General features: G+C 56.5%; 14 non-coding genes and 1 pseudogene across 14 annotated transcripts; all 15 read right to left on the reverse strand.

Moving 5' to 3' along the window:
* Positions 1–531: 531 nt before the first annotated feature.
* On the reverse strand, positions 532–650 carry LOC119903203. The gene has a single exon (XR_005444444.1). It is a non-coding gene; the product is annotated as a 5S ribosomal RNA (ribosomal RNA).
* A 603-nt stretch (positions 651–1,253) lies between these two features.
* LOC119903204 lies at positions 1,254–1,372 on the reverse strand. The gene has a single exon (XR_005444445.1). It is a non-coding gene; the product is annotated as a 5S ribosomal RNA (ribosomal RNA).
* Positions 1,373–1,974: 602 nt separating this feature from the next.
* On the reverse strand, positions 1,975–2,093 carry LOC119903206. The gene has a single exon (XR_005444447.1). It is a non-coding gene; the product is annotated as a 5S ribosomal RNA (ribosomal RNA).
* Positions 2,094–2,691: 598 nt separating this feature from the next.
* On the reverse strand, positions 2,692–2,810 carry LOC119903207. Its single transcript, XR_005444448.1, has one exon. It is a non-coding gene; the product is annotated as a 5S ribosomal RNA (ribosomal RNA).
* Positions 2,811–3,408: 598 nt separating this feature from the next.
* On the reverse strand, positions 3,409–3,527 carry LOC119903208. The gene has a single exon (XR_005444449.1). It is a non-coding gene; the product is annotated as a 5S ribosomal RNA (ribosomal RNA).
* Positions 3,528–4,128: 601 nt separating this feature from the next.
* Positions 4,129–4,247, reverse strand: LOC119903209. The gene has a single exon (XR_005444450.1). It is a non-coding gene; the product is annotated as a 5S ribosomal RNA (ribosomal RNA).
* Positions 4,248–4,848: 601 nt separating this feature from the next.
* LOC119903210 lies at positions 4,849–4,967 on the reverse strand. Its single transcript, XR_005444451.1, has one exon. It is a non-coding gene; the product is annotated as a 5S ribosomal RNA (ribosomal RNA).
* A 600-nt stretch (positions 4,968–5,567) lies between these two features.
* LOC119903211 lies at positions 5,568–5,686 on the reverse strand. Its single transcript, XR_005444452.1, has one exon. It is a non-coding gene; the product is annotated as a 5S ribosomal RNA (ribosomal RNA).
* A 601-nt stretch (positions 5,687–6,287) lies between these two features.
* On the reverse strand, positions 6,288–6,406 carry LOC119903212. The gene has a single exon (XR_005444453.1). It is a non-coding gene; the product is annotated as a 5S ribosomal RNA (ribosomal RNA).
* A 598-nt stretch (positions 6,407–7,004) lies between these two features.
* LOC119903213 lies at positions 7,005–7,123 on the reverse strand. The gene has a single exon (XR_005444454.1). It is a non-coding gene; the product is annotated as a 5S ribosomal RNA (ribosomal RNA).
* Positions 7,124–7,724: 601 nt separating this feature from the next.
* LOC119903214 lies at positions 7,725–7,842 on the reverse strand. The gene has a single exon (XR_005444455.1). It is a non-coding gene; the product is annotated as a 5S ribosomal RNA (ribosomal RNA).
* A 601-nt stretch (positions 7,843–8,443) lies between these two features.
* Positions 8,444–8,561, reverse strand: LOC119903219. Its single transcript, XR_005444460.1, has one exon. It is a non-coding gene; the product is annotated as a 5S ribosomal RNA (ribosomal RNA).
* Positions 8,562–9,161: 600 nt separating this feature from the next.
* LOC119903224 lies at positions 9,162–9,277 on the reverse strand (annotated as a pseudogene).
* A 599-nt stretch (positions 9,278–9,876) lies between these two features.
* LOC119903217 lies at positions 9,877–9,993 on the reverse strand. Its single transcript, XR_005444458.1, has one exon. It is a non-coding gene; the product is annotated as a 5S ribosomal RNA (ribosomal RNA).
* A 591-nt stretch (positions 9,994–10,584) lies between these two features.
* On the reverse strand, positions 10,585–10,702 carry LOC119903220. Its single transcript, XR_005444461.1, has one exon. It is a non-coding gene; the product is annotated as a 5S ribosomal RNA (ribosomal RNA).
* Positions 10,703–10,765: the final 63 nt, after the last annotated feature.

Below are 10,765 nucleotides of genomic sequence, written 5' to 3' on the forward strand. Positions count from 1 at the left end.
TAATGTCCAAGGTGCTCCAGAGTCACTTGGAATCCACAGGCACTGATTCCTGGGTAAACATCCAGGAACCGGGACACCGTTCACGCTGGCAGTCCACAGACAGGAATAGGCACCCGTTCCCGGGTATGGGTACAGCGACAAGGCCACCTTCAGCCGGAGGTCCTCACTCACAAACAGACGCTCATTCCTGGGTGGACATTCAGGAAAAGGATCCAGTCCGCCTGGAAGTCCCTAGCCAGGATCAGACGCTCTCCCGTCCAAGTCCTAAGCAGGCCCTGCCAAGCCTGGCTTCCGAGATCAGGCGAGATCGGGCAGTCCCAGGCCGGAATGGCCGTAAGCTGCCTTTGCACACCCCAGACGGGCCTTCAAAACACGATGTAACATTTACACAGCACTGTGTACAGGATAGGGAGAAAAAGAAGCAGCAGCAGCAGCAGCAGCAGCAGCCCCCTGCTGTTTCCTAAAGAGACGTTCAAAAGATCTCCTTTCACCGAAGCGCCCTCTGCCGTTTTTCGAAGGCGAAGCGAAAAAGGCTTACAGCACCGGGTATTCCCAGGCGGTCACCCGTCCAAGTACTAACCAGGCCCTGCTCTGCTTAGCTTCCGAGATCGGACGAGATCGGGCGCTCCCAGAGCGGTGTGGCCGTAAGCCACTCAGGCGCCCCCAAACGGCCCTTCAAAAGATGTTCTACGGCTAATTGACAAAAAACGTATTCTGCCCATAATGTCCAAGGTGCTCCAGAGTCACTTGGAATCCACAGGCACTGATTCCTGGGTAAACATCCAGGAACCGGGACACCGTTCACGCTGGCAGTCCACAGACAGGAATAGGCACCCGTTCCCGGGTATGGGTACAGCGACAAGGCCACCTTCAGCCGGAGGTCCTCACTCACAAACAGACGCTCATTCCTGGGTGGACATTCAGGAAAAGGATCCAGTCCGCCTGGAAGTCCCTAGCCAGGATCAGACGCTCTCCCGTCCAAGTCCTAAGCAGGCCCTGCCAAGCCTGGCTTCCGAGATCAGGCGAGATCGGGCAGTCCCAGGCCGGAATGGCCGTAAGCTGCCTTTGCACACCCCAGACGGGCCTTCAAAACACGATGTAACATTTACACAGCACTGTGTACAGGATAGGGAGAAAAGAAGCAGCAGCAGCAGCAGCAGCAGCAGCGCCCCCTGCTGTTTCCTAAAGAGACGTTCAAAAGATCTCCTTTCACCGAAGCGCCCTCTGCCGTTTTTCGAAGGCGAAGCGAAAAAGGCTTACAGCACCGGGTATTCCCAGGCGGTCACCCGTCCAAGTACTAACCAGGCCCTGCTCTGCTTAGCTTCCGAGATCGGACGAGATCGGGCGCTCCCAGAGCGGTGTGGCCGTAAGCCACTCAGGCGCCCCCAAACGGCCCTTCAAAAGATGTTCTACGGCTAATTGACAAAAAACGTATTCTGCCCATAATGTCCAAGGTGCTCCAGAGTCACTTGGAATCCACAGGCACTGATTCCTGGGTAAACATCCAGGAACCGGGACACCGTTCACGCTGGCAGTCCACAGACAGGAATAGGCACCCGTTCCCGGGTATGGGTACAGCGACAAGGCCACCTTCAGCCGGAGGTCCTCACTCACAAACAGACGCTCATTCCTGGGTGGACATTCAGGAAAAGGATCCAGTCCGCCTGGAAGTCCCTAGCCAGGATCAGACGCTCTCCCGTCCAAGTCCTAAGCAGGCCCTGCCAAGCCTGGCTTCCGAGATCAGGCGAGATCGGGCAGTCCCAGGCCGGAATGGCCGTAAGCTGCCTTTGCACACCCCAGACGGGCCTTCAAAACACGATGTAACATTTACACAGCACTGTGTACAGGATAGGGAGAAAAAAGCAGCAGCAGCAGCAGCAGCAGCAGCGCCCCCTGCTGTTTCCTAAAGAGACGTTCAAAAGATCTCCTTTCACCGAAGCGCCCTCTGCCGTTTTTCGAAGGCGAAGCGAAAAAGGCTTACAGCACCGGGTATTCCCAGGCGGTCACCCGTCCAAGTACTAACCAGGCCCTGCTCTGCTTAGCTTCCGAGATCGGACGAGATCGGGCGCTCCCAGAGCGGTGTGGCCGTAAGCCACTCAGGCGCCCCCAAACGGCCCTTCAAAAGATGTTCTACGGCTAATTGACAAAAAACGTATTCTGCCCATAATGTCCAAGGTGCTCCAGAGTCACTTGGAATCCACAGGCACTGATTCCTGGGTAAACATCCAGGAACCGGGACACCGTTCACGCTGGCAGTCCACAGACAGGAATAGGCACCCGTTCCCGGGTATGGGTACAGCGACAAGGCCACCTTCAGCCGGAGGTCCTCACTCACAAACAGACGCTCATTCCTGGGTGGACATTCAGGAAAAGGATCCAGTCCGCCTGGAAGTCCCTAGCCAGGATCAGACGCTCTCCCGTCCAAGTCCTAAGCAGGCCCTGCCAAGCCTGGCTTCCGAGATCAGGCGAGATCGGGCAGTCCCAGGCCGGAATGGCCGTAAGCTGCCTTTGCACACCCCAGACGGGCCTTCAAAACACGATGTAACATTTACACAGCACTGTGTACAGGATAGGGAGAAAAAGAAGCAGCAGCAGCAGCAGCAGCGCCCCCTGCTGTTTCCTAAAGAGACGTTCAAAAGATCTCCTTTCACCGAAGCGCCCTCTGCCGTTTTTCGAAGGCGAAGCGAAAAAGGCTTACAGCACCGGGTATTCCCAGGCGGTCACCCGTCCAAGTACTAACCAGGCCCTGCTCTGCTTAGCTTCCGAGATCGGACGAGATCGGGCGCTCCCAGAGCGGTGTGGCCGTAAGCCACTCAGGCGCCCCCAAACGGCCCTTCAAAAGATGTTCTACGGCTAATTGACAAAAAACGTATTCTGCCCATAATGTCCAAGGTGCTCCAGAGTCACTTGGAATCCACAGGCACTGATTCCTGGGTAAACATCCAGGAACCGGGACACCGTTCACGCTGGCAGTCCACAGACAGGAATAGGCACCCGTTCCCGGGTATGGGTACAGCGACAAGGCCACCTTCAGCCGGAGGTCCTCACTCACAAACAGACGCTCATTCCTGGGTGGACATTCAGGAAAAGGATCCAGTCCGCCTGGAAGTCCCTAGCCAGGATCAGACGCTCTCCCGTCCAAGTCCTAAGCAGGCCCTGCCAAGCCTGGCTTCCGAGATCAGGCGAGATCGGGCAGTCCCAGGCCGGAATGGCCGTAAGCTGCCTTTGCACACCCCAGACGGGCCTTCAAAACACGATGTAACATTTACACAGCACTGTGTACAGGATAGGGAGAAAAAGAAGCAGCAGCAGCAGCAGCAGCGCCCCCTGCTGTTTCCTAAAGAGACGTTCAAAAGATCTCCTTTCACCGAAGCGCCCTCTGCCGTTTTTCGAAGGCGAAGCGAAAAAGGCTTACAGCACCGGGTATTCCCAGGCGGTCACCCGTCCAAGTACTAACCAGGCCCTGCTCTGCTTAGCTTCCGAGATCGGACGAGATCGGGCGCTCCCAGAGCGGTGTGGCCGTAAGCCACTCAGGCGCCCCCAAACGGCCCTTCAAAAGATGTTCTACGGCTAATTGACAAAAAACGTATTCTGCCCATAATGTCCAAGGTGCTCCAGAGTCACTTGGAATCCACAGGCACTGATTCCTGGGTAAACATCCAGGAACCGGGACACCGTTCACGCTGGCAGTCCACAGACAGGAATAGGCACCCGTTCCCGGGTATGGGTACAGCGACAAGGCCACCTTCAGCCGGAGGTCCTCACTCACAAACAGACGCTCATTCCTGGGTGGACATTCAGGAAAAGGATCCAGTCCGCCTGGAAGTCCCTAGCCAGGATCAGACGCTCTCCCGTCCAAGTCCTAAGCAGGCCCTGCCAAGCCTGGCTTCCGAGATCAGGCGAGATCGGGCAGTCCCAGGCCGGAATGGCCGTAAGCTGCCTTTGCACACCCCAGACGGGCCTTCAAAACACGATGTAACATTTACACAGCACTGTGTACAGGATAGGGAGAAAAAGAAGCAGCAGCAGCAGCAGCAGCAGCGCCCCCTGCTGTTTCCTAAAGAGACGTTCAAAAGATCTCCTTTCACCGAAGCGCCCTCTGCCGTTTTTCGAAGGCGAAGCGAAAAAGGCTTACAGCACCGGGTATTCCCAGGCGGTCACCCGTCCAAGTACTAACCAGGCCCTGCTCTGCTTAGCTTCCGAGATCGGACGAGATCGGGCGCTCCCAGAGCGGTGTGGCCGTAAGCCACTCAGGCGCCCCCAAACGGCCCTTCAAAAGATGTTCTACGGCTAATTGACAAAAAACGTATTCTGCCCATAATGTCCAAGGTGCTCCAGAGTCACTTGGAATCCACAGGCACTGATTCCTGGGTAAACATCCAGGAACCGGGACACCGTTCACGCTGGCAGTCCACAGACAGGAATAGGCACCCGTTCCCGGGTATGGGTACAGCGACAAGGCCACCTTCAGCCGGAGGTCCTCACTCACAAACAGACGCTCATTCCTGGGTGGACATTCAGGAAAAGGATCCAGTCCGCCTGGAAGTCCCTAGCCAGGATCAGACGCTCTCCCGTCCAAGTCCTAAGCAGGCCCTGCCAAGCCTGGCTTCCGAGATCAGGCGAGATCGGGCAGTCCCAGGCCGGAATGGCCGTAAGCTGCCTTTGCACACCCCAGACGGGCCTTCAAAACACGATGTAACATTTACACAGCACTGTGTACAGGATAGGGAGAAAAAGAAGCAGCAGCAGCAGCAGCAGCAGCGCCCCCTGCTGTTTCCTAAAGAGACGTTCAAAAGATCTCCTTTCACCGAAGCGCCCTCTGCCGTTTTTCGAAGGCGAAGCGAAAAAGGCTTACAGCACCGGGTATTCCCAGGCGGTCACCCGTCCAAGTACTAACCAGGCCCTGCTCTGCTTAGCTTCCGAGATCGGACGAGATCGGGCGCTCCCAGAGCGGTGTGGCCGTAAGCCACTCAGGCGCCCCCAAACGGCCCTTCAAAAGATGTTCTACGGCTAATTGACAAAAAACGTATTCTGCCCATAATGTCCAAGGTGCTCCAGAGTCACTTGGAATCCACAGGCACTGATTCCTGGGTAAACATCCAGGAACCGGGACACCGTTCACGCTGGCAGTCCACAGACAGGAATAGGCACCCGTTCCCGGGTATGGGTACAGCGACAAGGCCACCTTCAGCCGGAGGTCCTCACTCACAAACAGACGCTCATTCCTGGGTGGACATTCAGGAAAAGGATCCAGTCCGCCTGGAAGTCCCTAGCCAGGATCAGACGCTCTCCCGTCCAAGTCCTAAGCAGGCCCTGCCAAGCCTGGCTTCCGAGATCAGGCGAGATCGGGCAGTCCCAGGCCGGAATGGCCGTAAGCTGCCTTTGCACACCCCAGACGGGCCTTCAAAACACGATGTAACATTTACACAGCACTGTGTACAGGATAGGGAGAAAAAGAGCAGCAGCAGCAGCAGCAGCAGCGCCCCCTGCTGTTTCCTAAAGAGACGTTCAAAAGATCTCCTTTCACCGAAGCGCCCTCTGCCGTTTTTCGAAGGCGAAGCGAAAAAGGCTTACAGCACCGGGTATTCCCAGGCGGTCACCCGTCCAAGTACTAACCAGGCCCTGCTCTGCTTAGCTTCCGAGATCGGACGAGATCGGGCGCTCCCAGAGCGGTGTGGCCGTAAGCCACTCAGGCGCCCCCAAACGGCCCTTCAAAAGATGTTCTACGGCTAATTGACAAAAAACGTATTCTGCCCATAATGTCCAAGGTGCTCCAGAGTCACTTGGAATCCACAGGCACTGATTCCTGGGTAAACATCCAGGAACCGGGACACCGTTCACGCTGGCAGTCCACAGACAGGAATAGGCACCCGTTCCCGGGTATGGGTACAGCGACAAGGCCACCTTCAGCCGGAGGTCCTCACTCACAAACAGACGCTCATTCCTGGGTGGACATTCAGGAAAAGGATCCAGTCCGCCTGGAAGTCCCTAGCCAGGATCAGACGCTCTCCCGTCCAAGTCCTAAGCAGGCCCTGCCAAGCCTGGCTTCCGAGATCAGGCGAGATCGGGCAGTCCCAGGCCGGAATGGCCGTAAGCTGCCTTTGCACACCCCAGACGGGCCTTCAAAACACGATGTAACATTTACACAGCACTGTGTACAGGATAGGGAGAAAAAGAAGCAGCAGCAGCAGCAGCAGCAGCGCCCCCTGCTGTTTCCTAAAGAGACGTTCAAAAGATCTCCTTTCACCGAAGCGCCCTCTGCCGTTTTTCGAAGGCGAAGCGAAAAAGGCTTACAGCACCGGGTATTCCCAGGCGGTCACCCGTCCAAGTACTAACCAGGCCCTGCTCTGCTTAGCTTCCGAGATCGGACGAGATCGGGCGCTCCCAGAGCGGTGTGGCCGTAAGCCACTCAGGCGCCCCCAAACGGCCCTTCAAAAGATGTTCTACGGCTAATTGACAAAAAACGTATTCTGCCCATAATGTCCAAGGTGCTCCAGAGTCACTTGGAATCCACAGGCACTGATTCCTGGGTAAACATCCAGGAACCGGGACACCGTTCACGCTGGCAGTCCACAGACAGGAATAGGCACCCGTTCCCGGGTATGGGTACAGCGACAAGGCCACCTTCAGCCGGAGGTCCTCACTCACAAACAGACGCTCATTCCTGGGTGGACATTCAGGAAAAGGATCCAGTCCGCCTGGAAGTCCCTAGCCAGGATCAGACGCTCTCCCGTCCAAGTCCTAAGCAGGCCCTGCCAAGCCTGGCTTCCGAGATCAGGCGAGATCGGGCAGTCCCAGGCCGGAATGGCCGTAAGCTGCCTTTGCACACCCCAGACGGGCCTTCAAAACACGATGTAACATTTACACAGCACTGTGTACAGGATAGGGAGAAAAAGAAGCAGCAGCAGCAGCAGCAGCGCCCCCTGCTGTTTCCTAAAGAGACGTTCAAAAGATCTCCTTTCACCGAAGCGCCCTCTGCCGTTTTTCGAAGGCGAAGCGAAAAAGGCTTACAGCACCGGGTATTCCCAGGCGGTCACCCGTCCAAGTACTAACCAGGCCCTGCTCTGCTTAGCTTCCGAGATCGGACGAGATCGGGCGCTCCCAGAGCGGTGTGGCCGTAAGCCACTCAGGCGCCCCCAAACGGCCCTTCAAAAGATGTTCTACGGCTAATTGACAAAAAACGTATTCTGCCCATAATGTCCAAGGTGCTCCAGAGTCACTTGGAATCCACAGGCACTGATTCCTGGGTAAACATCCAGGAACCGGGACACCGTTCACGCTGGCAGTCCACAGACAGGAATAGGCACCCGTTCCCGGGTATGGGTACAGCGACAAGGCCACCTTCAGCCGGAGGTCCTCACTCACAAACAGACGCTCATTCCTGGGTGGACATTCAGGAAAAGGATCCAGTCCGCCTGGAAGTCCCTAGCCAGGATCAGACGCTCTCCCGTCCAAGTCCTAAGCAGGCCCTGCCAAGCCTGGCTTCCGAGATCAGGCGAGATCGGGCAGTCCCAGGCCGGAATGGCCGTAAGCTGCCTTTGCACACCCCAGACGGGCCTTCAAAACACGATGTAACATTTACACAGCACTGTGTACAGGATAGGGAGAAAAAGAAGCAGCAGCAGCAGCAGCAGCAGCGCCCCCTGCTGTTTCCTAAAGAGACGTTCAAAAGATCTCCTTTCACCGAAGCGCCCTCTGCCGTTTTTCGAAGGCGAAGCGAAAAAGGCTTACAGCACCGGTATTCCCAGGCGGTCACCCGTCCAAGTACTAACCAGGCCCTGCTCTGCTTAGCTTCCGAGATCGGACGAGATCGGGCGCTCCCAGAGCGGTGTGGCCGTAAGCCACTCAGGCGCCCCCAAACGGCCCTTCAAAAGATGTTCTACGGCTAATTGACAAAAACGTATTCTGCCCATAATGTCCAAGGTGCTCCAGAGTCACTTGGAATCCACAGGCACTGATTCCTGGGTAAACATCCAGGAACCGGGACACCGTTCACGCTGGCAGTCCACAGACAGGAATAGGCACCCGTTCCCGGGTATGGGTACAGCGACAAGGCCACCTTCAGCCGGAGGTCCTCACTCACAAACAGACGCTCATTCCTGGGTGGACATTCAGGAAAAGGATCCAGTCCGCCTGGAAGTCCCTAGCCAGGATCAGACGCTCTCCCGTCCAAGTCCTAAGCAGGCCCTGCCAAGCCTGGCTTCCGAGATCAGGCGAGATCGGGCAGTCCCAGGCCGGAATGGCCGTAAGCTGCCTTTGCACACCCCAGACGGGCCTTCAAAACACGATGTAACATTTACACAGCACTGTGTACAGGATAGGGAGAAAAAAGCAGCAGCAGCAGCAGCAGCAGCAGCGCCCCCTGCTGTTTCCTAAAGAGACGTTCAAAAGATCTCCTTTCACCGAAGCGCCCTCTGCCGTTTTTCGAAGGCGAAGCGAAAAAGGCTTACAGCACCGGGTATTCCCAGGCGGTCACCCGTCCAAGTACTAACCAGGCCCTGCTCTGCTTAGCTTCCGAGATCGGACGAGATCGGGCGCTCCCAGAGCGTGTGGCCGTAAGCCACTCAGGCGCCCCCAAACGGCCCTTCAAAAGATGTTCTACGGCTAATTGACAAAAAACGTATTCTGCCCATAATGTCCAAGGTGCTCCAGAGTCACTTGGAATCCACAGGCACTGATTCCTGGTAAACATCCAGGAACCGGGACACCGTTCACGCTGGCAGTCCACAGACAGGAATAGGCACCCGTTCCCGGTATGGGTACAGCGACAAGGCCACCTTCAGCCGGAGGTCCTCACTCACAAACAGACGCTCATTCCTGGGTGGACATTCAGGAAAAGGATCCAGTCCGCCTGGAAGTCCCTAGCCAGGATCAGACGCTCTCTCCGTCCAAGTCCTAAGCAGGCCCTGCCAAGCCTGGCTTCCGAGATCAGGCGAGATCGGGCAGTCCCAGGCCGGAATGGCCGTAAGCTGCCTTTGCACACCCCAGACGGGCCTTCAAAACACGATGTAACATTTACACAGCACTGTGTACAGGATAGGGAGAAAAAGAAGCAGCAGCAGCAGCAGCAGCAGCCGCCCCCTGCTGTTTCCTAAAGAGACGTTCAAAGATCTCCTTTCACCGAAGCGCCCTCTGCCGTTTTTCGAAGGCGAAGCGAAAAAGGCTTACAGCACCGGTATTCCCAGGCGGTCACCCGTCCAAGTACTAACCAGGCCCTGCTCTGCTTAGCTTCCGAGATCGACGAGATCGGGCGCTCCCAGAGCGTGTGGCCGTAAGCCACTCAGGGCCCCAAACGGCCCTTCAAAAGATGTTCTACGGCTAATTGACAAAAAACGTATTCTGCCCATAATGTCCAAGGTGCTCCAGAGTCACTTGGAATCCACAGGCACTGATTCCTGGGTAAACATCCAGGAACCGGGACACCGTTCACGCTGGCAGTCCACAGACAGGAATAGGCACCCGTTCCCGGGTATGGGTACAGCGACAAGGCCACCTTCAGCCGGAGGTCCTCACTCACAAACAGACGCTCATTCCTGGGTGGACATTCAGGAAAAGGATCCAGTCCGCCTGGAAGTCCCTAGCCAGGATCAGACGCTCTCCCGTCCAAGTCCTAAGCAGGCCCTGCCAAGCCTGGCTTCCGAGATCAGGCGAGATCGGGCAGTCCCAGGCCGGAATGGCCGTAAGCTGCCTTTGCACACCCCAGACGGGCCTTCAAAACACGATGTAACATTTACACAGCACTGTGTACAGGATAGGGAGAAAAAGAAGCAGGCGCAGCAGCAGCAGCAGCGCCCCCTGCTGTTTCCTAAAGAGACGTTCAAAAGATCTCCTTTCACCGAAGCGCCCTCTGCCGTTTTTCGAAGGCGAAGCGAAAAAGGCTTACAGCACCGGTATTCCCAGGCGGTCACCCGTCCAAGTACTACCAGGCCCTGCTCTGCTTAGCTTCCGAGATCGGACGAGATCGGGCGCTCCCAGAGCGGTGTGGCCGTAAGCCACTCAGGGCCCCCAAACGGCCCTTCAAAATGTTCTACGCTAATTGACAAAAACGTATTCTGCCCATAATGTCCAGGTGCTCCAGAGTCACTTGGAATCCACAGGCACTGATTCCTGGGTAAACATCCAGGCCGGGACACCGTTCACGCTGGCAGTCCACAGACAGGAATAGGCACCCGTTCCCGGTATGGTACAGCGACAAGGCCACCTTCAGCCGGGTCCTCACTCCAACAAGACGCTCATTCCTGGGTGGACATTCAGGAAAAGGATCCAGTCCGCCTGGAAGTCCCTAGCCAGATCACGCTCTCCCGTCCAAGTCCTAAGCAGGCCCTGCCAAGCCTGGCTTCCGAGATCAGGCGAGATCGGGCAGTCCCAGGCCGGAATGGCCGTAAGCTGCCTTTGCACACCCCAGACGGGCCTTCAAACACGATGTAACATTTACACAGCACTGTGTACAGGATAGGGAGAAAAAAGACAGCAGCAGCAGCAGCAGCATCAGCAGCAGCAGCCCCCCTGCTGTTTCCTAAAGAGACGTTCAAAAGATCTCCTTTCACCGCGCCCTCTGCCGTTTTTCGAAGGCGAAGCGAAAAAGGCTTACAGCACCGGGTATTCCCAGGCGGTCACCCGTCCAAGTACTAACCAGGCCCTGCTCTGCTTAGCTTCCGAGATCGGACGAGATCGGGCGCTCCCAGAGCGTGTGGCCGTAAGCTCAGGCGCCCCAAACGGCCCTTCAAAGATGTTCTACTGGCTAATTGACAAAAAACTATTCTGC

Source organism: Micropterus salmoides, unplaced genomic scaffold (assembly GCF_014851395.1).
Source record: "Micropterus salmoides isolate LMB-PRFRI ecotype aquatic unplaced genomic scaffold, ASM1485139v1 Ms_hic_scaffold_1404, whole genome shotgun sequence".
Lineage (NCBI taxonomy): Eukaryota > Metazoa > Chordata > Actinopteri > Centrarchiformes > Centrarchidae > Micropterus > Micropterus salmoides.